Raw genomic sequence first — 15,785 nt, 5'->3', positions numbered from 1 at the left:
AAAATAACTAAATAAAAACATTTTGGGGTCTTTTCTAAATTAAATAAATGTCTGGGGTCAAAACGCAATTAAAGGAAGCCAAAGCACGCAGTTCTGACGTGTCAGCGCCGGCCACGTGTGAGGGGGCATGTTCAACGGGCCAGATCGTTCCTGTCAGCAATCCAATGGCCCGATTTCCTTCGCACGCGATATTCCAATCCTGCCCTTCCCACTTAAATCAATCGTACAGCCCAAACCCATTCCATGAAAATAAACGGCTCGATTTAAATTGAAGATCCCTGCCCATAAATAAAAAAAAAATCAATTTTCTTTTTCTTTCCTCGACCAAAGAGGGAAAAATTGCAGAAGTGGGAGAGAGAGTCATTGGGGAGAGAGAAAGAGGGAAAAGGAGAGGAAATGTGAGGGAGCACCACCAGACCACCGCAGGTATTCGAGCAATCCATGGTCTCTTGTGGTCGTGCGGCATGGGGAAATCGGAAATAGCCTGGGTTCCATCGGATTGCGACCGGCTCGCGCATGACCCGACTTTGAAATTCGGTGAGATTTTTCACTCGAAAACCAAAATTTATCCCTCATATTAATTCTTCTGACCGTCTAACACCTCTACGCATGTTCAGGTTTTGAAAATCATCAACAAACATGCCAAAATTTCGAGCGAGCTGCCAACCCGGTTCTGTTGGTCACATTACCGAACCAACTCTCTAGAAGCATTTTTCTTTGCATTTGTCTTCCATTTAGCCTAAAATCTTGGATCAAAAAATTGTTCATACATCATAGAACACGCACCAAGGTTTTAAAAAATGTAAAATTGACATTTAATGCAAGACAACTTGCATGAAAATCTTAGGTTCATCACTGACCCGAGACACCTGCTTTCTTGTCCGGTTCCAAAGCAACTTTGGGGACCTATTTAGAGCCCTAAATCGGTCCTTTTTGCGAAGAAGTTTCTAAGTATGCGTAGTAGTAATCTCTAAGTTTCATATGCATGTTTTGAAATAAAAAACTAACATCATTTGGATTGAATTTGAACCGGTTAAACATATGTTGGTAATCATGCTAAAAAAAGCTTTAAGAACTGTATTTTATTAAATTTCTTCACATTTGCAAGCTGCTTGATCGATTATCTTGCATGTATGTTCTCTATTTAAGTTGTGATTGATGATTGATGATAATTTGATGATTGTTTGAATGTTTTAGAGATAAATTTTAAATAGATGCAAGAATAGGTTTATTTAATGGTTTAAATTGGAAAATAAAAATGGCAAAAAGGGTGTTCTAGTAATGATTTAAATTGTAAATCATTAAACTAATTGTAGTTATTTAGGAAAGAAAAATAATTTAACCAACAATAAAAAAAATATTTTAAACATCAAGTAGTAAAAATATCAACAATTTAAATCAAAATAAAAAAAATTAAAATTATACTAAAACAATAATTTGAATAAATTAATTAAAAAATTTATAGGTTTAAAGAATTGGTTAATTTTTGGGTATGTTAGAAATAAATTAATTATTATGTTTGAAAAATTAGGTTCTAGATTAAATAAAATAAAGGACTTTAGATTAGTTAAGCAATAAGTTAAAATAGAAAGTTTATGTAATAAAAGAATTTAAAACAAGCTGAATAGGTAAGTTATGCCAGGAACTATAAAATTTTCAAGATAAAATTTAAGCAATAAATTAAACAAATTAAAAACCAACCAAACCTACACCAAATAAAATAAACTTAACTTAATCAAATTGGGTAAATTGAGAAGGAATTTAAATAAAGGAAATGAAAGTAAGGGCAGATTAGTCGAAGTATTATCGTTGAAATTTAGGAAGTTTAATGAAAATAAATTATCACATAAGAGATTTAAATGGAAACAATGACTTAAACAAAAAGAACAAATTACAAAATAAATCAAATAATAAATACATAAAATAATACCATCTTAGATCTAAATTTTTATGATAAATACAAATCTGAAACCACTCAAATGAATAATACTTGGATTAATTAAAATGCATGAATTTAAGAGGAAAATAAGATAAACAGAATGATTGAGTTTAAAGTGTAAGGAAGACTAAATGAAATAAGGTTTAGTCGATAAGAAATGTGAAGTCTTCGAATAAAACTCAAGAAAGCAAAACAATCATACAAATAAAACAAAACTAAAAAGAACATCTTAAAGCAACACTGTAAATATGCCTCAGAATAGTGTAACTGAAATTCAACGGTGGATGAACCCTTCTTATGAGTGGATGAAAACTTTTTCAGACGTGGTTGGGATGCGTATCTTTGTTTGGGTCACCTTGCTAAGTACTGTTGTGAATAGTCTGTGCATGATCGTTGTGTCCCTACCCATGAGAAAGTGGGGATCTAGATCTCTCAATGGTACTTGTTCTGTTAAATACTGTGCATACAATTAGGATAGTCAATTAAAAATTAGAAAAAACTGTAGGAAAACAGAAAAACTACAACAACACCAAAGCAACTATAGAAGAACGTAAATTCTCAGCTTATAGCTTAGAATTTATAACACTATTATTTGAAACTCATTATTTTCTTAAAAAGATAAAACCAGTTTTACATCATTGTGTGATTGCTTGCTGTGTGCATACTTGGGGCATTACATGTATACTTATTAAGTGCGTTAAAATTTGCCCATTCCATTCATATTATCATTTTTTCATACCAGGGATATGTAGTAGCCAAATCAGAATTTCGTTGTGGTTCTCTTTAGGTAAGTTTATTTTAGTTTTTTATTCTGCAAGTTATGATACCTCATGAGCTGTAAATTATTATTACACTGTACAAGGATAAGTAAGTTATGCTTTTGCATTACTTTATGTATTGTGATCAACAAATTCTCTAAATTAGTTGATGTTTGACAATCGTGGTTTCCCGGTGGGACTGCGGACTATCACAACTTAGGATTACTCTTTTGTTGTTCATTTCTTAAATAATTTTCAGTTATTTTTGCAAAACATTCATTAAAAAAAGAATTAAAAAAATGACACTCTCTCTCTAGAAATCTCTCTTTTTCCTCCTTTCTTGTCTCCACCTCTCTCTATAGATAAAAAAGAATTAAAAAGAAAAAGAACACATTTCAGTCTTAAGCTTATAGAAAACAAATAAACTAGGGTTCCTGGTTTAATGGTATGAAACTTATAGGCGAAAAAGCTAACAGGTAGTACCAATGATGAACTTGAAGGAAACTATGTTAATTTTGATAACGATTTTAATCCTTTTTTTTCCTATTATTTTTCACAGTGAATTTCAAAAAATAAACCTCCATCTCTTCCACCGCCATTCTTGGATCATTTGAAGCTTTATTTACAGAGTCCTGAACAAACCCTTCTCCATTAATAGACTTCTTCTCTGCTTCTTCCTTTAATCTTCTCAGAAACTTCTCCCATGAATCTATCAAAAACTTCTTAAACTTTAGAGAAGGTGAAGATTTTATCCTATTAAAACCATCTTAAGATAATTCAAAGAGCAAATAGAATAGTCCATGAAACTGAAAGGTATACAAATTTCTAATTAGGAGGATACGTGAGGAAATGAATTCTATTGAATTTGCAGCACTGCAAACACACAAGAAAAATAAGAAATATTTTTAATTAATCAATTTAGTTACCTATTGGTTATAGACAAAATTTTGTTATCCTTATAATTATTTTGCCCCCTTTTTTGTAACCATTTTCTTTTATTTGAACCAACATTTATAATTGAGATTTTCTTTTAGTTGGATTAGGGTTAAAAAAAATATTTATAATTGTTATATCCCACAAAATTAATGTGAGATTTCACATATCTAATTTCACATTTTTTCCTATATATCTAAACAATTGTGAAAATACTGCTCTTATGCATGCAAAACCATGAGCATATACATACATATATATATATTTATTATTAACAGTTTAACAGTTATTCGTATATTTACTTTTGTAATTTGATTTTTATCAGCTCGAATGTGTCTTACTCATTTTTAATATTAATTCATACAATTGTATTTTCGCTAAGATCATAACTTTTATGGTAAAACATTCGAATGTTTTTATTATTTATGAAGGTAAAAATAAAATTTAACTAAAAGAAATATAACTACATATCTATTTTCAATATTTATAAATTTGATTTACTCTTATATATTTAACTAAAGAAATAATTGAACTACATAAGTATATTATATCTTTATAAATTTGTTATCATTTTTTTTAAATTTAAATTTCAAGGATATTAGAATTTATAATTAATCAAAGAAAATCAAAATGTTTGATAACGGGAGGTGTGCATCCTTCAGAGACAAAGAAGAGAGAAAGAAACTGATCTCCTCTTTGAAGTTTATGGAGCATATTTTATTCCTTAAAATAGACAAATTTGTATTTTGCTAAAATTCCAAAGTTTTTCGAAGATTTATGGTAGTGTCTATATTTAGCTTCATGGGATTTGGTAAAAATTCTAGTTAATTTTCATAAACTTATTTAGAAACTTCTATTCATTGCTTTCAAATACAATTTGCTTTAGTCTTAGATATTTGTGCTTTAATTAATAATTATCACGCACTTTCTACTAACACTCAGTTATTGTTACACATCTTAATTTTGCATTTACTTTGTATACATAGTCTTTTATTTTTAAAGTATAAATAAGTTTCATGCTTAGTTTATGTGGATTAAGCATAAAAGTTATAAAATTGTCTCACCCTTAATAAAAACAACTTTTTTATTATGTTATAAGTTGGTTACGTTTACTTATGAACTTGGCCTAGATTTTGACTTTTACTAGTTAAAAGAATTTTATTTTTGTACTTTTCTTTTAGTATAGAAGTTCATTTTTTTAAGCGAAAGATAATTTTTTATGTGAATGTAAATTATATGTTTCCGCCACTTTAAATCATTATTTTGGAATATTATAATTCAAAAGACTATTTTTTATCTGACGTATGAAAAATATCTTTTTGGTTATTTTTGAAAATTAAATATGAAAAAGTTGAAAAACAAAACTTTGCTCTTTGAGTTTTCGAAAAAAAACTTTTAAACTTCTTTATTAGGATAGTTTCGTTTCAATATTACTCCATTATTCTTTTAGGTAGTAAAGTCTGTTAGTTTAAATTAATTAGCTTATGTTATAAGATTGACATTAATTATACAGTAACACAAACTGTATGTATATAAGAATTGAACTGAACTTAGGTAATTTTTATTGATGAAATCAGTCAGCTTAAATATGTCAAAAATAAATAAATATTACAAAACATAAATAAGCACTAACTACTAAGAAAACTATTAACCTACTAATTTATAATTGTTGAAATTAAGTGACTACTACTTTATGATTAAGACACAACTATTCGATTGCTCTATAATTGTTAAATTAAACCACCGCTAATGTGACACTTCAAACTTTTGTGATAAATTGAGATGTCAAACTCTATTATTTTGGGTCCCATTGACCATTTAAAATCTCTTAATATTTAAAGCTACTGGTATTTTGAATTACATTATTTTAAATAATTTTATTCATTTTTCTATTTTCGAAAAATTATTTATAACGATTTTAGAAAGAACAGAAGGAATCGACAAATCGGCGCAACAAAAGGTAGGAAAAATCCTTGTAGTTCGCGACCCGCACTCGCGTAACCACTTCGACGTGAGTGACTGTCATGTCGGATGACTTACCTTATTGTGTTGGTCCCATGGTCAGCTCCACGTGTCTCCTCCGATCTTTGCCAGGTGGCTCAAATTCGACCATCCATCTCTCTTTAGAAAGCCTTCCTCTCTTTATTTTTCACCGTTTTCATTTCTTCAACTTTAGTAAATTAGAGAGAGAAAGAGAAGAGATTTTTAGAAAGAGAAAGAAGTGGAAAGAATTACGAAGCTCACGCGGTCCTTTTCTTCTTTACCGAGCAACGAATCTAAACGTTACAATTACGATAAGGGATTCTTAGTATTTTTACCTAAATTTCTTAGTGCTCTTTTTAGTTAATTAATTTGATAAAATTGAAGACTCGTTGAAATGAATTTTTCCTGGTTGTTGGTGATTTATTTGGGTTCATGCTTGTTTGGTGATTTATTTGGATATTTGAAATATATTCTTGATAAAAATGATACACTAACGATTTGAGATATAAGTGGGACTGACCCTTCGTTTTATATTTGGTAAAGATAAAGAGGGTTGTTCTAAGGAGTTCCACCTTCAAAGAATATCCCGATAGTTAAATATGGGTATAATGGGCCTTTGATCAAATGTGTTATTGAGCCCTACCGAGTTCTGGATGTGAAGTAGCTGTGAATATGTGATGGATTTGAAAATGTGACGGTCATAAAGAGATACTAAATATGAAAGAGAAAAGAATCAAAATCCATTTAACTGTTATCTATTAGAGGTTTTTGTTCCTCTATCCTCTAAATAAATATCAATGAACTACTCCCTGTGAATGATTGGCATTTTCCTCTGATGAGAGTCGATTCACGAAATGATATAAAGGGCTATAGTGGTAAAGTACGATTGTGGTCATAGATTATACCTAATATAGTTATGAAACTGACCCAATATCATTATGGAACTGTCCCAATATGGTTACTAAACTTACCTAATATTGTTACGGAACTATCCTAATATGGTTATGGAACTTACCAAATATCGTTATGGAATTGTCCTAATATGGTTATGGAACCCATCGTTATGGAAATATCCCAATATTGTTATGGAACTGATCCAATATCTTTATGGAATTGTCCTAAAATAGGAAATGAACTGGCCCCAATGGAAAAAATGAAATGATTTGGTTATTCACAGTGAAAGTTGGGAATTTCCTTTGCCCTCACTGGATATATGTTGGAACGGCTTCGCGCAAAGGTCAGAAAAAAACTTAATAAAAACACAGGTATAGTTGATGTTAAATAATGATAATGTTTTTTACTTTTCAAACTTTAGTAGCGTAGTTTAAATATTATTTCTCTTACTGACGCGAAAGGATATGAGGAGGATCGAATTTACTCTTGCACTCAACGTATCTAATATCGAAACAATAACTGTGATATCCCAAATGTTAACTAAGGCATAAGAGTGTCAGATACAGAAACAGATTACGAGTACATGATAAATAATTGTATGCAACGAATAAAATTATTACAAATCTATTGCCAAAATATGAGTTTTAATTACACATATAACTAAGGTCAGAAGTGGTAACAAAATACAAAAATATCAAAATACAGAAAATGCCATTTCTTTTCTACGTGAGTGGACTCATCAGAGTATGAGACAATTAATGCACTCAAGATTTGTGGATCAATAGGATCTTCATAAATTTTAAGGGGTAGGTCAGCGATTGGTTCCTCACTATCTTCCTCATCTGGAGGGGGGACATGAAATTAGATGAGTTCCATATACTCAGTAAGGAAAACAATATTTAAATAATATCATAAGATTTTAAAAGTGCATAATTATGTCATTAACACTTACCATTAGGAGTCACATTAGGGTCTTTTCTCACTTTATGAAAATAATTTATTTATTAAAAAAATCCATCATATCATAATCACAACAATCAAATTAGTCATGTTGATAATAGAAAAAATCAAATAAATCATGAAATACTCAAATTTTTTTATCATATTTTGCGAAATCGTTCCGACTTCCATTTATTGAGGGCAGATACGGATTTTTGACTATCTGTATGGAATGACCAGATCAGATATATAACAACAATTTGCTCACGACACATTTTTGCTTGCTAAATCATGACACGATTTTGACTACGGCCGTGCTAACTATAGTGGTCCTATCAGATATTCTATAGTCATGATAGTAGTTAACCAAAAGTGATCCCTAATAAATAATTTGCGTCACCACTCTCGTCAGATGATACACTGTCATCCACAGGGCGCTTGTCTTCTCATGTCTTTCTAGACCAGATGAGGGAGGGGGAAATAAAAATCACTCAGAGATAAAAAACTAACGAGACACTTGATGCATTATGCATGTCAATATAGATACATGTTATTCCTACCATTTCATGTTCAATTTTTTTTTCATATTTTAGAAAATTATCACCAAAATCATGTCACTTAGATCACATGCAAATCACCAAGTGTTTATATAATCTTATAACATACTTTATTAAGTAAGAGTCACTTCATTTGAACGATTAAATATAAATCATGCAAATCATAAATTTTAAGCTTCATAATTTTATTTCTAACAATGTTCCTTAAGATGTTTAAGAAAATACTAAATTCTTTAGCAAAACCTTGAAGTTTTCCAATACCTTTCATCTTCTTCTCCTCTTATTCTCTCTCTAGATCACTCCCTCTCTCTCTGGATTACTCCCTCTCTTTCTAAGCTCTTGGAGGATGGAAGAATGAAATGAAAGTGATGAGAAAAATGGAAAAGAGAGGTCCCTATTTATAAAAAATGAGAATTGGTGGATTTGTGCCAAGTGGCGAAATCTGGTGAGGAGAGAGCAAGTTGAGTGAAAAAGGAGTGATTTGACTCGATATGATGGTGGTGCGAAAAACAAGGGAAAAAACTCCTAACCGGTGGCAGCTCACTACCCAAGGCGGCGGCGGTGCACTGCCTAAGGCAGTGCATGATGCCCAAGGGGCGGCGACACACTGCCCAATACAGTAGCGTGCCTTCCCAAGTCGGCCATGCGCTGCAGACCTAGCTGCAGGCATGCCAGCCTATCCTGTTGCGTGCAGAGCTAGTTTGCAAGCGTGCAGGGTCTACAACACGCAAGGTGCTGCGTGTAGGCCTATTGCGCGTAGGCCAATGCGTGCAGGTCTACCGCACAAACCTACTGTGCGGACGGCTCGTGCACAGGGCATTTGATGCCTGGCCTATCTGTGTGCGATGTGACGCGCGCAGACTGACTTGTCTATGCGTGGTGGGATATGCGCGCAGATCGACCTCGCACCTCGCCCGAACGGGACGTGCGCACGCACGTGCCCACAACGTACGGTGCCTGCACGGGCGGGTTTTTCTTGTGGGTGTTTTTCTACGGGATTCCACCCCTTTTCCGTTTTTTCTCCTGAAAAATTATTTTAATAAAAAAATAATAAAAATAATAAAGTAAAATTGATAAAACTAACAAAATTGTAAAATATGCTTTTTAGAACAAAGTAAAAATACGAATCAAATTTGCAAAATACGATATATAAAAATTACTAGGTAATTTGAAGAGTTTAAGTGGTTTTAGAGTTCGAATAAATAAGAGTTTTCAGATACTAATTTAGCGCGAAGGTTAGTAGGGTATTACAATAACCACCTAAAATAAAACCCCTCCCTTTAATTGAATCTACAATCCTAAAAGGAAAACAAAAACAAAGAATAGGAAAATAAAACAAATAAAAGAAAAATGCTACGAACTTACTGATAAGTTGATTCCTGCTCCTTGGCTCAACAAGATTTCTGAAAACTCATGCTTCTCGAAAAATAATTTTAACAAAAATACTAAAAGAAAGAAAAATCGAAACTCTCAAGAATTCTCTTAAATTTATTCTCAAAGGTATGCTTTACATCATATGGACAAATGTCTATTTATAGTCTTTCTCGAGCAATCTCGATGAGTACAAAAATCTTGAGATAATTAATAAAATAATACTCTAAATAAAATTCTATTTTAATGTAGGATAATTATAAAATATAATAATTATTTTATCACAAATAAATTAATTAAATAATCATAAAGGATAAAGTTATAATTAAAATAATATTTAATTTAAATTCATATTTATTCTATGTAAAATTCATTAAAAAAATATATAAATTAATGTTAACACATGAACATTTAAAAAGTGGGTCCCAAGCTTTTTTAAAAGATTTTTAAAATAATTTAAATGATTTAAAAAGGGAAAAAAGTGAGGCTAGTCAGTTTGGGCTACCCAGATGGGCTGGGTCGGCCGATTTGCGCGAATTGCACAGGAAAAAGCTCGCGAGAGTTGCAGGAGAAGGCCCATGAGGGTCGCAGGCTGGGCTTGGACCATTTGGGCCGTTCGCATGTTCGTCTGCGTGGGGCGCACATTTGACCTCTTGGGCCTGCATGCGCGACTGATTCTGTGTGTGGAGCCCATGGGTCTTTTGGGCTGTGCGGGAGGGGCTTCTGCCCGAGCTGAACTTACATATGTGAAGGCCGTACAGTGCATATGCACTTGGTGCGTGTATGTGGGCCTTCTTCATCGGGCGTGGGCTGCCCATGGGTGCGACATCCTTAGGCTGTGGCCCATCTTGGCCATAAGGCCTTGAGGCCTTCTCAAGTTGAGCCCAAAGCTTGTACTTCCTTTTGATCCATCAAGCCCATTAATCTTACTTGAGCCTTAAGTATTCTGGATTGAAAAAACTTGTTCCATCTCTTGGAATAATCCCAATTATGAAAATAATAAGGGATGAAATTACTTTCCTGTTCTAGGCATTCTCGTTTAGGAAATCAGAACTTACTTTCTTGTTTGAGTCAAGACCTGCTGGATTCCTCCTTGATGCAGATTGGCATCCTTGTCACCAAATTTGGGTTATCTAATATAATATTGCTTACTGAGTTTACATAGAACTCGTCCCCAATTTGTGGCCACCCAGATGATTTAAGTGATGACGCGCTCGATGTGTTGCCCCATAAAGGTTGTCTAGATCACTTCTTGGATCCTTAAGATAGTTATGAGTGCTTTATAATGCTTGTATTCTAATGAGTCTTTTGTAAATATTTAGACGACTATTTTGTATAGTCATAGTTTGGTAGCTAATCATTGGCTTCAGGTTTAAAGTACACCTTGATTTTTGTGTAAGAGATTTCTATTTTTTGCTTCAATGTTAATTTAGTTATTAGCACTCATATATGTTTATGTTATCTAACTCCCTTCTACCATTAGTTTTTTGGGATGTCACAAAATGATATCAGAACATGGTTATTGGATGAATCCTTTACACTGAGGCTTATAGAGGCTTAAAGAAAACCTTAAAAAATTCTTGAACTAGAAATGACCTTTTCTATCTAGTCATCCAGTTTGTTGTCTCCCTTTTGTAGGACCAATGACTTGAGGGAGACCATTTGTAGTATACCTCAAGGTGTAGGACGCTTTGACTTGAGCCAAGTTCACCGAATTATTCTGAGCCATCCAGGGTTTGACCGCTATTGTTGGTTATAACAAAAATTAGCTACTCCTTACCAACGTTTTCGTTAGGTAGAAAAAACTATTTCCCAAAATATTTTTGAGTTTAGGAGATTGAACCCTCCTTCCTTTGATGGTGGACCCAATCCCCTAGCCACAGAAGCTTGGATTCGCATTTCGAAAAACTTTTCTCTATTTTGGACCTAATTGAAGAGTAGAAGGTTCCCTTAGCTGCTTTTATGTTTACTGAAGAAGCCAAGCATTAGTGGCAGCTTAAGAAAGATGTCTTGCCCACTCCTACCACTTGGGATATTTTTATGGACGTTTTTTAAAGAACTTCTTATCGGTTTATGTTTGGGAGAAGAAGGAAGAGAAATTTCAGGATCTATGCCAGGGAAGTGTGATGGTTAGCTAGTATGCTACTAGGTTTATTCAACCATCCTGATTCGCTCCCCTACTGGTTGCCTCCGAGAGCCAGAAGGCTTAGAAATTCTTGAAAGGTCTTAGAGCAGATATTTTGTATTGCATTGCCCTGATGAAACCCAACACTTATACCGAAGCCCTTTAACACGCTCTTTTGGCCAAAGGGCTCATTTTAGCCCAACATTAGTGCATTACTCACATCCGTGCTCAAGAGCAGCCTAAAAGAAGACTAACTGGCCTTAGCCTCGATCATGTTGATAAGAAGTCCCACATAGCACCAAATCTTGCCTTACCCCCACCTTCTGTAAAACTCTTTCGGTTTAATCAGCCCTATTGACATTGTAGACAGGATTATGGCGACCGACTCTGCTATCGTTTGAACAACTCTTGCTATAAGTGCAGGAGCGCACAACATTTCATAAAGGATTGTCCTCAAAGGCCCCAGGACTGTGAGACTAGTCGCATAAGGGGGAGTCTTCCATCTTGATAAGCTCAGTACCATTACTACACTAGTCGTCATTCAGGGTACGATTTTTGCTTACAACTCTATTACTCATGCCTTGATTGATACTGACGCTACTCATTTATTTGTATATTGTAAATTTACTAGGAACTTAGCACTTAAACTAGAGCCATTAAGATAACTCTTAGTAGTAGAAACGCCCTCTAGAGTATTTTTAAAAGCACGCCTTATTTATAAAAATTTTAGGGTAAATGTTTCGGATAAAGAATTAGCTGGAAACTTAATACTCCTAGACTTTTCCAAGATTCGACATTATTTTAGGAATGGATTGGTTAGAAACTTTGGTTAGAAAACTATCGAGCCATTATAAATTGTGATGATGAAATTATAACCTTGTGGTTGCCAAAAAATGAAACCATCCTAAGGCTTTAATGGAAAATCTTTGTTCTAAATTCATAACTCTTGGATGTATAAAATATATGCCTGTATGTCAATAGGGCTATTTCAAAAATCTACCTATCTTTCTCTAACCTATGTGATGCATAGGTGAATGGATTTTGAGTTGTCAGTTTAGATAATCCTTGTTGTCTATAACTTCCCGAATATTTTTCTGATAGAGTTATCGGGTTTACCTTCCCGACAAAAAACCAAATTCTCCATTGACTTAGTCCCTGGAACACAACCTATTTTAAAACCCACATATCGGATGGGCCGAGCAGAACTCGCAGAGCTAGGACGACACATTGCAGTCTTGAGGAAGAAAAAGTTTATCAGATCAAGTCATTTTCCTTGGGGAGCTCCTGTGTTCTTCACGAAGAAAAAGAATGGGACCCTTCAACTTTGTGTTGATTATCAGGAGATAAATCAAATCACCATCAAGAGTAATTATTCTCTGCACCATATTGACGACCTGTTTGATCAATTACAGAGAGCATCTGTCTTCTCCAAAATTGATCTCAGGTAGGGTTACCACCAATTGTGGGTTAAGGCTGAGCATATTCCAAAAATAGTTTTTTTTTGCTGTAGATACGGCCAGTTCGAGTTTAGAGTCATGCCCTTCGTGTTGACCAATGCTCTCGCGGCCTTCATGGATCTCATGAACCAGGTCTCCAAGTTTGTATTGGATCAATACATTATTATCTTCATTGATGATATTCTAGTATACTCCAAGAACCCTCTAGAGCTTATTATTCACCTTGCTTAAGTGTTGGAGACCCTTCGTCAACACCGACTTTATGTCAAATTGAGCAAATGTTCTTTTTGGTTGGATCGAGTTTTTTTTCTTAGTCACGTGGTTTCTAGTGAAAGAATTTCTGCAGATCCTTCTAAGGTTGAGGTTGTTATTAATTGGAGCCAACTGACTAACATCTCAGAAGTTTGTAGCTTCTTAGGATTGACAGAATATTACTGGCGATTTATCAAAGATTTTTTACATATTACTACTCATTAACCAAACTCACAAGGAAAGGAATTGCTTTCAATTGGAATGAAAAGTGTGAAGAAGCTTTTTCGAACTTAAGCGTCAATCATCACTGCTCCGGTGTTGATCCTCCTTGATGATACCAAATGTTTTCAAGTTTTCTACGATGCATCTCACATTGGTCTAAGATGTGTACTCATGTTATATGGTCGGATAGTGGTTTATGATTCCAAGCAACTGAAGGCACATGAGCATAACTATCCCACATATGACCTTGAGTTTGTCGCCATTTTCTTTGTCTTAAAGACATGGTGTCACTATCTGTATAGTTAGACTTTTGAAATCTACATTGATCACAAAAGTCTGAAGTACTTATTTTCCCATAAGGGTCTGAACATGAGGTAAAGGTATTGGATAAATCTTTTGAAGGACTACGATTGCAAGATCCTATACTATCCTAGTAAGGGTAATGTAGTCGTCGATGCCCTTAGTCAGAAAAAATCGGTCATGTTGGGCCAAATGTTGGCTTTTAAATGGAGAATGCTCGAGATGATTCAAGATCTTTGTTCAAATCATTACAACAATGGTGTGTACCTTGCCCATATCAAGATCCAACCCATACTTCTTATGAGAATTTAAGAAGCCTAAGCAACGGATCAGGAGATTTTGAAGCACATCGACAAATTTACCTTCGAGGAAGTCCACGTCTTCAAGATGATCGATGGTGGGTTGCACATATTCTGAGATCAGATATGGGTACCAAATGGCCCCGATCTAAGGTTGGATGTCCTGAAGGAGGCTTATGCATCTAAGTTGTCCATCCACTCAGGTAGGACCAAGATGTATCGGGACCTAAAGCACTGTTACTAGTGGCTTAAAATGAAAAAGAATATCGTTGATTATGTCTTTCGATGTCTCACTTGGGAAAGGATCAAGATTGAGCATCAAAGACCTGGTGGTCTTTTATAAAATCCCCCCATTCTTAAATGGAAGTGGGAGCACGTGACCATAGACTTCATCATAGGTTTTCCAAAGATCAGTGCGACCGAAATGTCATTTGTGTCATTGTGTATAGACGGACCAAGTTCGCCCATTTTTTCACAATTAAGACCACTTATACAGTCACGAAATCAGCCCAACTGTATATTGAGGAGATCGTCCGACTCTATGGTATCCTTACTTTTGTAGTATCAGACTGAGATTCTCGTTTTATTTTTCACTTTCGAATAGTATCCAAAAAGCCCTTGATTCTAGCCTGTTCTTTAGGCTTATCAACCTCAAACTGATAGGTAGTTGGAATGAATAATTCAAATGTTGGAGTATATGTTGTGCGCCTGGACTTAGGTGGCAGTTGGGATCAACACCTTCTTCTTTGCGAATTTGTTTATAACAACAACTACCACTCCAACATCAATATTGCTCCATTTGAAGCTCTCTATGCTAGGTCTTACCAATCTCCAACTTACTGGAATGAAGTTGGGAATAACCATCTCCCTGTGTTACATTATGTCCAGGAAACCATTGAAAAGGTCGACATCATTTTGAAACACCTCGTCACTACTCAAATTTGCCAGAAAAACTATGCGAACAATCAATGAAGGATTTTGGAGGTTACTGTTGGTAACCATGCTTTTCTTAAGCTCTTTCCATACAAAAGAAGAATGCAATTTGGAAATAGAGGAAAGCTTAGTCCTCACTATGTTGGACTTTTTAAGATTGTGGGACGTGTAGGCCCTATGGTGTACCGCCTTGCATTGACCTCAGAATATGCAGCCTTGCATAATGTTTATGTCTTCATACTTAAAAAGTATTCGCCACGATTCTTCTCACATCATTCTGTGCCCGATAGCTCTTATTAGTGCGTATATGGCTTATGATGAGTATCCTATGGAGATCATGGTTAAGGTATTATGGCATCACCATACTTCAGATGAGGTGACTTGGAAAGTGGAAGAGGGAATGCGGAAAGGATTTCTCGAATTATTTTTGGAACTTATTCAAATTTAGAGGACCAAATTTTTATAAAGTAGGGGGAATGTGACACCCCAAGTTTTTATGATAGATTGAGATGTCAAACTCTATTATTTTCGATCCCATAGGCCATTTAAATTTTGTTAGTATTCAAAACTATTGGTATTTTGAATTACATCAATTTAAATAATTTTATTCATTTTTCTATTTTTCAAAAATTATTTATAACGTTTTTAGAGAGAATGGAAGGAATGGATAAATCAGCACAACGAAAGGCGGGAAAAATCCCTGCAGTCTGCAACTTGTGCTTGTATAATCGCGGCCTTACGCGCAGTATGCCTGCATGGGCACGACTGCTTCGATCTCTGCCAAGTGGCATAAATCCAGCCCTCCATCTCTCTTTAAAAAGCC

General features: G+C 34.4%; 1 long non-coding RNA gene across 1 annotated transcript; it reads left to right on the top strand.

Annotated features, from left to right (window-relative positions):
• The first annotated feature begins 325 nt into the window (after nt 1-325).
• LOC110820078 (uncharacterized) lies at nt 326-868 on the top strand. The gene is made up of 2 exons (XR_002540807.2): nt 326-537; nt 618-868. It is a non-coding gene; the product is annotated as an uncharacterized LOC110820078 (long non-coding RNA).
• Nucleotides 869-15,785: the final 14,917 nt, after the last annotated feature.

This window comes from Carica papaya, chromosome 4 (assembly GCF_054855325.1).
Source record: "Carica papaya isolate Zhongbai chromosome 4, ASM5485532v1, whole genome shotgun sequence".
Classification (NCBI taxonomy): Eukaryota; Viridiplantae; Streptophyta; class Magnoliopsida; order Brassicales; family Caricaceae; genus Carica; species Carica papaya.
The sequence above is the reverse complement of the archived record's forward strand: the minus strand, read 5'-3'. Positions and strand labels throughout refer to the sequence as shown.